General features: G+C 46.8%; 1 protein-coding gene across 1 annotated transcript in view; it reads right to left on the bottom strand.

The window, feature by feature from the left end:
- LOC121562163 (plexin-B3-like) overlaps positions 1 to 12,780 on the bottom strand; it is a 142,030-nt gene extending 129,250 nt beyond the window's left edge. Inside the window, exon 1 of the mRNA XM_045213164.1 lies at positions 12,613 to 12,780. The gene's annotated coding sequence lies outside the window, so the exon portion shown is untranslated. The remainder of the gene's footprint in view (positions 1 to 12,612) is intronic.
- Between the last annotated feature and the right edge of the window lie 574 nt (positions 12,781 to 13,354).

The following is a 13,354-nucleotide window of genomic DNA, read 5'->3' as shown; positions in this document are numbered from 1 at the left end:
AGCTCGCTTCTGTCTACTTGAGCTGGTCAGTATGTGTAGGTAATCCTGTCTAACGCGGCTTTTAAAAAAATGTATCGTGTATTACAGTCGTGGTCAAAAGTTTTGAGAATGACACAAATATAAATTTTCAAAGTCTGCTGCCTCAGTTTTTATGATGGCAATTTGCATATACTCCAGAATGTCATGGAGAGTGATCAGATGAATTGCAATTAATTGCAAAGTCCCTCTTTGCCATGAAAATGAACTTAATCACAAAAAAAACATTTCCACTGCATTTCAGCCCTGCCACAAAAGGACCAGCTGCCATCATGTCAGTGATTCTCTCGTTAACACAGGTGAGAGTGTTGACGAGGACAAGGCTGGAGATCACTCTGTCATGCTGATTGAGTTAGAATAACAGACTGGAAGCTTTAAAAGGAGGGTGGTGCTTGAAATCATTGTTCTTCCTCTGTTAACCATGGTTACCTGCAAGGAAACACGTGCCGTCATCATTGCTTTGCACAAAAAGGGCTTCACAGGCAAGGATATTGCTGCCAGTAAGATTGCACCTAAATCAACCATTTATCGGATCATCAAGAACTTCAAGGAGAGAGGTTCAATTGTTGTGAAGAAGGCGTCAGGGCGCCCAAGAAAGCCCAGCAAGCGCCAGGATCGTCTCCTAAAGTTGATTCAGCTGCGGGATCGGGGCACCACCAGTGCAGAGCTTGCTCAAGAATGGCAGCAGGCAGGTGTGAGTGCATCTGCACGCACAGTGAGGCAAAGACTTTTGGAGGATGGCCTGGTGTCAAGAAGGACAGCAAAGAAGCCACTTCTCTCCAGGAAAAACATCAGGGACAGACTGATATTCTGCAAAAGGTACAGGGATTGGACTGCTGAGGACTGGGGTAAAGTCATTTTCTCTGATGAATCCCCTTTCGGATTGTTTGGGGCATCCGGGAAACACCTTGTCCGGAGAAGACCAGGTGAGCGCTACATTACATTTACATTTTAGTCATTTAGCAGACGATCTTATCCAGAGCGACTTACAGGAGCAATTAGGGTTAAGTGCCTTGCTCAAGGGCACATTTACGTCATTTAGCAGACGCTCTTAAACAGAGCGACTCACAAATTGGTGCATTCACCCTATAGGCAGTGGGATAACCACTTTACAATTTTTGGGGGGGGGCGGGAACTATGCTTCCGCAGAGGAAGGGGAGCCAGCAGGCCAGAGGTGGATGAACGCAATGCCCTCGTTTGGGTGTAGGGACTGATCAAAGCCCGAAGGTACAGAGGTGCCGTTCCCCTCACTGCTCCATAGGCAAGCACCATGGTCTTGTAGCGGATGCGAGCTTCAACTGGAAGCCAGTGGAGTGTGTGGAGGAGGGGGGTGACGTGAGAAAACTTGGGAAGGTTGAACACCAGACGGGCTGCGGCATTCTGGATGAGTTGTAGGGGTTTAATGGCACAGGCAGGGAGGCCAGCCAACAGCGAGTTGCAGTAGTCTAGACGGGAGATGACAAGTGCCTGGATTAGGACCTGTGCCGCTTCCTGTGTAAGGCAGGGTCGTACTCTCCGAATGTTGTAGAGCATGAACCTGCAGGAGCGGGTCACCGCCTTCATGTTAGCGGAGAACGACAGGGTGTTGTCCAGGGTCACGCCAAGGCTCTTCGCACTCTGGGAGGAGGACACAACGTAGTTGTCAACCGTGATGGCGAGATCATGGAACGGGCGGTCCTTCTCCGGGAGGAAGAGCAGCTCCGTCTTGCCAGGGGTTCAGCTTTAGGTGGTGATCCGTCATCCATACTGATATGTCTGCCAGACATGCAGAGATGCGATTCGCCACCTGGTTATCAGAAGGGGGAAAGGAGAAGATTAGTTGTGTATCGTCAGCGTAGCAATGATAGGAGAGGCCATGTGAGGATATGACAGAGCCAAGTGACTTGGTGTATAGGGAGAAAAGGAGAGGGCCTAGAACTGAGCCCTGGGGGACACCAGTGGTGAGAGCACGTGGTGCGGAGACAGCTTCTCGCCACGCCACTTGGTAGGAGCGACCGGTCAGGTAGGACGCAATCCAGGAGTGAGCCGCGCCGGAGATGCCCAGCTCGGAGAGGGTGGAGAGGAGGATCTGATGGTTCACAGTATCAAAGGCAGCAGACAGGTCTAGAAGGACAAGAGCAGAGGAGAGAGAGTTAGCTTTAGCAGTGCGGAGAGCCTCCGTGACACAGAGAAGAGCAGTCTCAGTTGAATGACCAGTCCTGAAACCTGACTGGTTTGGATCAAGAAGGTCATTCTGAGAGAGATAGCAAGAGAGTTGGCTAAAGACGGCACGCTCAATAGTTTTGGAAAGAAAAGAAAGAAGGGATACTGGTCTGTAGTTGTTGACATCAGTGGGATCGAGTGTTGGTTTTTTGAGAAGGGGAGCAACTCTCGCTCTCTTGAAGACGGAAGGGACATGGCCAGCGGTCAAGGATGAGTTGATCAGCGAGGTGAGGTAGGGGAGAAGGTCACCGGAGATGGTCTGGAGAAGAGAGGAGGGGATGGGGTCAAGCGGGCAGGTTGTTGGGCGGCCTGCAGTCACAAGTCGCAGGATTTTATCTGGAGAGAGAGGGAGAAAGAAGTCAAAGCATAGGGTAGGGCAGTGTGAGTAGGACCAGCAGTGTCATTAGACTTAACAAACGAGGATCGGATGTCGTCAACCTTCTTTTTCAAAGTGGTTGACGAAGTCATCCACAGAGAGAGAAGGGGGGGAGGATTCAGCAGTGAGGAAAATGTGGCAAATAGCTTCCTAGGGTTAGAGGCAGATGCTTGGAATTTAGAGTGGTAGAAAGTGGCCTTAGCAGCAGAAACAGATGAAGAAAATGTAGAGAGGAGGGAGTGAAAAGATGCCAGGTCGGCAGGGAGTTTAGTTTTCTTCCATTTCCGCTCCGCTGCCCGGAGCTCTGTTCTGTGAGCTCGCAATGAGTCATCAAGCCACGGAGCTGGAGGGGGAGGACCGAGCCGGCCGGGAGGATAGGGGACACAGAGAGTCAAAGGATGCAGAAAGGGAGGAGAGGAGGGTTGAGGAGGCAGAATCAGGAGATTGGAGGGAGAAGGATTGAGCAGAGGGAAGAGATGATAGGATGGAAGAGGAGAGAGTAGTGGGAGAGAGAGAGCGAAGGTTGCGGCGGCGCATTACCATCTGTGTAGGGGCAGAGTGAGTAGTGTGGGAGGAGAGCGAGAGAGAAAAAGGAAACAAAGTAGTGGTCGGAGACATGGAGGGGAGTTGCAGTGAGATTAGTAGAAGAGCAGCATCTAGTAAAGATGAGGTCAAGCGTATTGCCTGCCTTGTGAGTAGGGGGGACGGTGAGAGGGTGAGGTCAAAAGAGGAGAGGAGTGGAAAGAAGGAGGCAGAGAGAAATGAGTCAAATGTGGACATAGGGAGGTTGAAATCCCCCAAAACTGTGAGGGGTGAGCCATCCTCAGGAAAGGAACTTATCAAGGCGTCAAGCTCATTGATGAACTCTCCAAGGGAACCTGGAGGGCGATAGATGACAAGGATATTAAGCTTAAATGGGCTAGTGACTGTGACAGCATGGAATTCAAATGAGGAGATAGACAGATGGGTTAGGGGAAAAATTGAGAATGTCCACTTGGGAGAGATGAGGATTCCTGTGCCACCACCCCTCTGACCAGATGCTCTCGGGGTATGCGAGAACACATGGTCAGACGAGGAGAGAGCAGTAGGAGTAGCAGTGTTTTCAGTGGTAATCCATGTTTCCGTCAGCGCCAGGAAGTCGAGGGACTGGAGATTAGCATAGGCTGGGATGAAGTCAGCTTTGTTGGCAGCAGAACGGCAGTTCCAGAGGCTGCCTGAGACCTGGAACTCCAGGTGTGGGGTGCGTGCAGGGACCACCAGGTTAGAGAGGCAGCAGCCTGTGCCAACAGTAAAGCATCCTGAGACCATTCATGTGTGGGGTTGCTTCTCAGCCAAGGGAGTGGGCTCACTCACAATTTTGCCTAAGAACACAGCCATGAATAAAGAATGGTACCAACACATACTTCGAGAGCAACTTCTCCCAACCATCCAACAGTTTGGTGACGACCAATGCCTTTTCCAGCATGATGGAGCACCTTGCCATAAGGCAAAAGTGATAACTAAGTGGCTTGGGGAACAAAACATCGACATTTTGGGTCCATGGCCAGGAAACTCCCCAGACCTTAATCCCATTGATTACTTGTGGTCGATCCTCAAGAGGCGGGTGGACAAACAAAAACCCACAAATTCTGACAAACTCCAAGCATTGATTATGCAAGAATGGGCTGCCATCAGTCAGGATGTGGCCCAGAAGTTAATTGACAGCATGCCAGGGCGGATTGCAGAGGTCTTGAAAAAGAAGGGTCAATACTGCTAATATTGACTCTTTGCATAAACTTAATGTAATTGTCAATAAAAGCCTTTGACACTTATGGAATGCTTGTAATTATACTTCAGTATACCATAGTAACATCTGACAAAAATATCTAAAAACACTGAAGCAGAAAACTTTGTGAAGACCAATACTTGTGTTTTGAAATCAGTGGAATTAGAGTATGATAGCTAAGGAGATAGAGAAAACACCCGTCTCCGGATTACATCTTCAAACTAAGGGCAACCATGGCATCCATGACAGGGAGACGCGTCCATCCAAGCATTATGTATATGGGTAAGATAGTCTAGCTAGCTACATTTTCAGATATTACACGTTGCTAATTTTGACAGAAAGTCGTTTTCATTTCAAGTTAAAGTGTACTGTTAGCTAGCTAGCTAATGTTAGCTGGCTGGCTCGCTAGCTAACATTACGTGCAGGATCTGTGTAAAAATATTATTCGTATCTCAGAGCCATTTGCTTTGATAGTTATAGCCTAATGTTAGCTAGCTAACATTGAACCTGGTTGGTTAGCTACCTGCAGATTCATGCAGGATAGTAACGTCATGAGTTGGGATTATGGTTAATTGTTTACGTAGCTTTCAGAGCACTGTCGTCTGAGTGTGCCAGAGCGCAGAATAACTGAGGAATTTACGAACACTCAACACCCGTTCAATATGGCCGGGGTCAGTAAACTCTGGCAAAAAAAGCGTAAATTGTTGCCAGCAGCACAGTTGGATCTGGATAACATGAAAACAGCCTAACCATCTCTGCTAGGGCGAGTAAAATGGTCAGAGTGAGCTGTTCTCTCATTTGTGTCTGGAAGTAGCTAGCAAGCTAGACAACGTTTGCCAGTGCTTGACTGCCGCTGTGAGGTCAGAACGCTCGGATCAACCCTTAAAGAGATGGGTGGAGCTAAAGCTTAAGAGGGTGTGAACGATGCTGAATGGGTGTAGACAAAGAAGAGCTCTCCAGTAGGTACCAAAACATTCAAAATAACATTTTCTCAAAGTGAGATTACAACTTTATCAACTTTCAAAGCAGAATTACTATCCCATTGTTCCTTTAAATGCAGTGTATGATATACCATTTTGTAGCTGTGTCTCTGCTTTTAACCAATGTAAAAAAAAAAAAACATTTCAAATGTTGCTACATAAGACCGAATCAAGGAGGAGGAAAGAGAACAAAGAGAAAGGGCTAAATGAAAGGAATGTTTAAACAGAGAGAGAAACAAAACACAGCGATTAGTAAAGTAACCTGCATATTTTAGCACCACAGAGAGAGAACAGTAGCAGTGAATGTGTGTGTGGAGTACAGTCAGTGTCCTTGGCATTGTCAATAAACTAACTAACCGCCTCTCCCTCCTTGATTTCTGTTCTCTCCTTTTCTGTTTTGTTTCTTTGTTTCATATTTATATATCCCCCTCTCCCTCCTCTATCTCTCCTCTTCCCATGCCTCCCTCTCCTCCCCCACCTCAGTCTCTCTCCTCCCCCTCCGTCTCTCGCTCCTCAGTCTCTCTCCTCTCTCCCCTCATCTCCTCGCTCTCCTCTCTCTCCTCTCTCTCCTCTCTCTCCTCTCTCTCCTCTCTCTCCTCTCTCTCCTCTCTCTCCTCTCTCTCCTCTCTCTCCTCTCTCTCCTCTCCTCTCTCTCCCTCATCTCCTCAGTCTCTCTCCTCTCTCCCCTCATCTCCTCGCTCTCCTCTCTCTCCTCTCTCTCCTCTCTCTCCCTCATCTCCTCAGTCTCTCTCCTCCCCTCCGTCTCTCTCCTGTCTCTCTCCTCCCCCTCAGTCTCTCTCCCTCCCCTCAGTCTCTCTCCTCATCTCCTCAGTCTCTCCTCCCCCTCCCTCCTCTCTCTCTCTCTCTCTCACTCTCCTGTCTCTCTCCTCCCTCCCTCATCCCCCGAGTCCCCCGCCTCCCTCTCCTCCCCCGCCTCCCCTCACTCTCCTCTCTCTCCTCTCTCTCCTCAGTCTCTCCTCCCCTTCCGTCTCTCTACTCCCCCTCCCCCTCTCTCCTCTCTCTCCCTCCCCCTCTCTCCTCTCTCCCCTCATTCTCTCTCCTCCCCCTCCGTCTCTCTCCTCCCCCTCCGTCTCTCTCCTCCCCCTCCGTCTCTCTCCGTCTCTCTCCTCCCCCTCCGTCTCTCTCCGTCTCTCTCCTCCCCCCTCCGTCTCTCTCCGTCTCTCTCCTCCCCCTCCGTCTCTCTCCGTCTCTCTCCTCCCTCGTCCCCCGCCTCCATCCTTCCCTCGTCCCTCTCCTTCCCTTGTCCTCCCTCTCTATCTCCTCCCTCGTCTCTCTCTCTCTCTCTCTCTCTCTCTCTCTCTCTCTCTCTCTCTCTCTCTCTCTCTCTCTCTCTCTCTCTCTCTATGTCTCTCTCTCTTTATCTCTCTCTCTCTCTCTCTCTCTCTCTCTCCTCCCTCCTCCCTCCTCCCCCGCCTCCCTCCCCTCCCTCTCTCTCCTCCCTCTCCACCCTCGTCCTCCGCCTCCATCCTTCCCTCGCCTCCCTCTCCTTCCCTCGCCTCCCTCTCCTTCCCTTGTCCGCCGCCTCCATCCTTCCCTCGTCCCTCTCCTTCCCTTGTCCTCTCTCTCTCTCTCTCTCTCTCTCTCTCTCTCTCTCTCTCTCTCTCTCTCTCTCTCTCTCTCTCTCTCTCTCTCTCTCTCTCTCTCTCTCTCTCTCTCTCTCTCTCTCTCTCTCTCTCTCTCTCTCTCCCTCTCCTCCCGCCTCCCCCCGCCTCCCTCCTCCCTCTCTCTCCTCCCTCTCCACCCTCGTCCTCCGCCTCCATCCTTCCCTCGCCTCCCTCTCCTTCCCTTGTCCGCCGCCTCCCTCCTCCCCCGCCTCCCTCTCCTCCCTCTCCCCTCCCTCTCTCTCCTCCCTCTCTCTCCTCCCTCGTCCCCTGCCTCCCTCTCTCTCTCTCTCATCCATTCACCTACTCTGCGTCTCACAAAGACATGGCGGTTGGAACCAAAAGTCTCGAATTTGGACTCATCAGACCAAAGGACAAATTTCCACCGGTCTAATGTCCATTGCTTGTGTTACTTGGCCCAAGCAAGTCTCTTCTTCTTATTGGTGTCCTTTAGCAGTGGTTTCTTTGCAGCAATTCGACCATGAAGGCCTGATTCACGCAGTCTTCTCTGAACAGTTGTTGTTGAGATGCGTCTGTTACTTGAACTCAGTGAAGCATTTATTTGGGCTGCAATTTCTGAGGCTGGTAACTCTAATGAACTTATCCTCTGCAGCAGAGGTAACTCTGGGTCTTCCATTCCAGTGGTGGTCCTCATAAGAGGCAGTTTCTTCATAGCGCTTGATGGTTCTTGCGACTGACTGACCTTCATGTCTTAAAGTAAGGATGGACTGTCGTTTCTCTTTGCTTATTTGAGCTGTTCTTGCCATAATATGGACTTGGTCTTTTACCAAATAGGGCTATCTTCTGTATACCCCCCTACGTTGTCACAACACAACTGATTGGCTCAAACACATTAAGAAGGAAAGAAATTCCACAAATTAACTTTTAACAATTGAAATGCATTCCAGGGTGACTATCTCATGGAGCTCAGGTGCATCCTGTTTCCATTGATCACCCTTGAGATGTTTTTACAACTTGATTGGAGTCCACCTGTGGTAAATTCAATTGATTGGACATGATTTGGAAAGGCACACACCTGTCTATATAAGGTCCCACAGTTGACAGTGCATGTCAGAGTAAAAACCAAGCCATTGAGGTATAAGGAATTTTCCGTAGAGCTCCAAGACAGGATTGTGTCATTGCACAGATCTGGGGAAGGGTACCAAAACATTTCTGCAGCATTGAAGGTCACCAAGAACACAGCTGCCCCCATCATTCTTAAATGGAAGAAGTTTGGAACCACTAAGACTCTTCCTAGAACTGTCCGCCCGGCCAAACTGAGCAATCGGGGGAGAAGGGCCTTCTTGGTCAGGGAGGTGACCAAGAACCCGATGGTCACTGACAGAGCTCCAGAGTTCCTATGTGGAGATGGGAGAACCTTCCAGAAGGACAACCATCTCTGCAGCACTCCACCAATCAGGCCTTTATGGTAGAGTGGCCAGACGGAAGCCACTCCTCAGTAAAAGGCACATGACAGCCCGCTTGGAGTTTGCCAAAAGGCACCTAAAGGACTCTCAGACCATGAGAAACAAGATTCTCTGGTCTGATGAAACCAAGATTGAACTCTTTGGCCTGAATTCCAAGCGTCGGTCTGCGGTTGTGAGGCCGGTTGGACGTACTGCCAAATTCTCTAAAACGACGTTGGAGGCGGCTTATGGTAGAGAAATTAACATTAAATTATCTGGCAACAGTTCTGGTGGACAATCCTGTAGTCAGCATGCCAATTGTGCGCTCCTTCAAAACCTTAGACCTGTGTGGCATTGTGTTGTGTGACAAAACTGCACATTTTAGCTTTTATTGTCCCCAGCTCAAGGTGCACCTGTGTAATAATCATGCTGTTTATTCAGCTTCTTGATGTGCCACACCTGCCAGGTGGATGGATTATCTTGGCAAAGGAGAAATGCTCACTAACAGAGATGTAAAGACATTTGTGCAAAACATTTGAGAGAAATAAACTTCATGTTGTGTTTATATTTTTTTTCAGTCTATCCATCTACAGTATCTATCCATCCATCTACAGTATCTATCCATCCATCTACAGTATCTATCCATCCATCTACAGTATCTATCCATCCATCTACAGTATCTATCCATCCATCTACAGTATCTATCCATCCATCTACAGTATCTATCCATCCATCTACAGTATCTATCCATCCATCTACAGTATCTATCCATCCATCTACAGTATCTATCCATCCATCTACAGTATCCATCTATCCATCTACAGTATCTATCCATCCATCTACAGTATCTATCCATCCATCTACAGTATCTATCCATCCATCTACAGTATCTATCCATCCATCTACAGTATCCATCTATCCATCTACAGTATCTATCCATCCATCTACAGTATCTATCCATCCATATACAGTATCTATCCATCCATCTACAGTATCTATCCATCCATCTACAGTATCTATCCATACACAGTATCTATCCATCCACAGTATCTATCCATCCATCTACAGTATCTATCCATCCATCCATCCATCCATCCATCTACAGTATCTATCCATCCATCCATCCATCCATCTACAGTATCCATCCATCCATCCATCCATCCATCCATCCATCTACAGTATCCATCCATCCATCCATCCATCCATCCATCTACAGTATCCATCCATCCATCCATCCATCCATCCATCCATCTACAGTATCTATCCATCCATCCATCCATCCATCTACAGTATCCATCCATCCATCCATCCATCTACAGTATCTATCCATCCATCTACAGTATCCATCCATCCATCCATCCATCCATCCATCTACAGTATCTATCCATCCATCTACAGTATCTATCCATACACAGTATCTATCCATCCATCTACAGTATCTATCCATACACAGTATCTATCCATCCATCTACAGTATCTATCCATACACAGTATCTATCCATCCATCTACAGTATCTATCCATACACAGTATCTATCCATCCATCTACAGTATCTATCCATACACAGTATCCATCCATCCATCCATCTACAGTATCTATCCATACACAGTATCTATCCATCCATCTACAGTATCTATCCATACACAGTATCTATCCATCCATCTACAGTATCTATCCATACACAGTATCTATCCATCCATCTACAGTATCTATCCATACACAGTATCTATCCATCCATCTACAGTATCTATCCATACACAGTATCTATCCATCCATCTACAGTATCTATCCATACACAGTATCTATCCATCCATCTACAGTATCTATCCATACACAGTATCTATCCATCCATCTACAGTATCTATCCATACACAGTATCTATCCATCCATCTACAGTATCTATCCATACACAGTATCTATCCATCCATCTACAGTATCCATCCATCCATCTACAGTATCTATCCATACACAGTATCTATCCATACACAGTATCTATCCATACACAGTATCTATCCATCCATCTACAGTATCTATCCATACACAGTATCTATCCATCCATCTACAGTATCTATCCATACACAGTATCTATCCATCCATCTACAGTATCCATCCATCCATCTACAGTATCTATCCATACACAGTATCTATCCATCCATCTACAGTATCTATCCATACACAGTATCTATCCATCCATCTACAGTATCCATCCATCCATCTACAGTATCTATCCATACACAGTATCTATCCATCCATCTACAGTATCCATCCATCTACAGTATCTATCCATCCATCTACAGTATCTATCCATACACAGTATCTATCCATCCATCTACAGTATCTATCCATACACAGTATCTATCCATCCATCTACAGTATCTATCCATACACAGTATCTATCCATCCATCTACAGTATCCATCCATCTACAGTATCTATCCATCCATCTACAGTATCTATCCATACACAGTATCTATCCATCCATCTACAGTATCTATCCATACACAGTATCTATCCATCCATCTACAGTATCTATCCATACACAGTATCTATCCATCCATCTACAGTATCTATCCATACACAGTATCCATCCATCCATCTACAGTATCTATCCATACACAGTATCTATCCATCCATCTACAGTATCTATCCATACACAGTATCCATCCATCCATCTACAGTATCTATCCATACACAGTATCTATCCATCCATCTACAGTATCTATCCATACACAGTATCCATCCATCCATCTACAGTATCTATCCATACACAGTATCTATCCATCCATACACAGTATCCATCCATCCATCTACAGTATCTATCCATACACAGTATCTATCCATCCATCTACAGTATCTATCCATCCATCTACAGTATCTATCCATACACAGTATCTATCCATCCATCTACAGTATCTATCCATACACAGTATCTATCCATACACAGTATCTATCCATACACAGTATCTAACCATCCATACACAGTATCCATCCATCCATCTACAGTATCTATCCATACACAGTATCTATCCATACACAGTATCTATCCATCCATCTACAGTATCTATCCATACACAGTATCTATCCATCCATCTACAGTATCTATCCATACACAGTATCTATCCATCCATCTACAGTATCTATCCATACACAGTATCTATCCATCCATCTACAGTATCTATCCATCCATCTACAGTATCTATCCATACACAGTATCTATCCATCCATCTACAGTATCTATCCATACACAGTATCTATCCATCCATCTACAGTATCTATCCATACACAGTATCTATCCATCCATCTACAGTATCTATCCATACACAGTATCTATCCATACACAGTATCTATCCATCCATCTACAGTATCTATCCATACACAGTATCTATCCATCCATCTACAGTATCTATCCATACACAGTATCTATCCATACACAGTATCTATCCATCCATCTACAGTATCTATCCATACACAGTATCCATCCATCTACAGTATCTATCCATACACAGTATCTATCCATCCATCTACAGTATCTATCCATACACAGTATCCATCCATCCATCCATCTACAGTATCCATCCATCCATCCATCCATCCAATCTACACACCATAAATTGAACCACAGAAGAAGAGTAGAGCTCAGAGACATTCAGCAGTAGTTTGTATTGGGCTCTGGTTTGCCAGCTGTCATTGTCACGGTCTCAAAATAATGAGGAGATACATTGTAGGCTACTTTACATTCACTGCATGTTTAGAAAATGACAATTCACTGAGAGACACTAGATAATTCACAGACAGAACAATCCAACGTAGCCTGTTTTCTCTAAACTCAACTTCCAGACTAGTCTGGGCAAGTACAAAATCCTGATTCTTATACTGGATTCATATAAATCAATGAGATATTTGACTCATAAAACCCCTTCATGTGTATAACTTCTTCCAGACAAAGGATGATTCCTTTACAATCAAAATCATAAAGCCCCCCCCACCTTTACCTACGCTATTATTTATCTGCATAAGATCAACCACAACATCATAGCCCAGGAATAAATGACAGCGCTCAAGCTCTCAACACCAGCCGACAATGTTGTCACACTCACTCAAAACACTTCTGACAAAAGCATTATCAGAGCATTCCACTCACAAGCCCTCCAGTGAGAGTGAAGCAGCCATCCGTTCAAATCATAAAACAAAACCCTATCGAAGTTCCGTTCATAAATGACACTTACTTCATCCAAAATCCGCCACGTTTCATTCCAAACAAAAATCCAGAGTTTATTCCAACAGCAAAAACCTGGGAAGAAAAGAAAGAAAAAAAAAGTAAATGTTTTGTTCAACACTCTCTCTCTCTCTCTCCCCGTTATGTTGAGGTGGTTCCACCGTTCAGCAGGCGAATGGCAGCGCGAGGTGAGGAGAGGACCAACACACCGGTCAGAATAGAACAGGGTGAGGAGAGGACCAACACACCGGTCGGAATAGAACAGGGAGAGGAGAGGACCAACACACCGGTCGGAATAGAACAGGGAGAGGAGAGGACCAACACACCGGTCGGAATAGAACAGGGAGAGGAGAGGACCAACACACCGGTCGGAATAGAACAGGGAGAGGAGAGGACCAACAAACCGGTCGGAATAGAATAGAGAAAAGAGGTGGGGTCTGTTTCTGTTACCGGGTCCGCGTGCTGCAAGTTTCCAATAGGGTCCCGGCTGCGTCACGAGGCGGGGTCGGGCTACTTAATATTTCATTATTCCTCTTTTTATCGCTGCGAGAAGTTACTGGCTCTGAGAAGCGCATTTAATATCCCTCCCTCTGCCTACTCAGTGGTTTTATGGTTCTCCGTCTCTCCTCCAGTCCCACTCATGCCTCTCCCTCCCCAGCCGCCCACGCCTCTACCTCCTCTCCCTCCCCAGCCCCCCACGCCTCTACCCCCTCTCCTTCCCCAGCCCCCCACGCCTCTCCCCAGCCCCCCAA

This window comes from Coregonus clupeaformis, unplaced genomic scaffold (genome assembly GCF_020615455.1).
Source record: "Coregonus clupeaformis isolate EN_2021a unplaced genomic scaffold, ASM2061545v1 scaf0084, whole genome shotgun sequence".
Taxonomy (NCBI): Eukaryota; Metazoa; Chordata; class Actinopteri; order Salmoniformes; family Salmonidae; genus Coregonus; species Coregonus clupeaformis.
The sequence above is the reverse complement of the archived record's forward strand: the minus strand, read 5'-3'. Positions and strand labels throughout refer to the sequence as shown.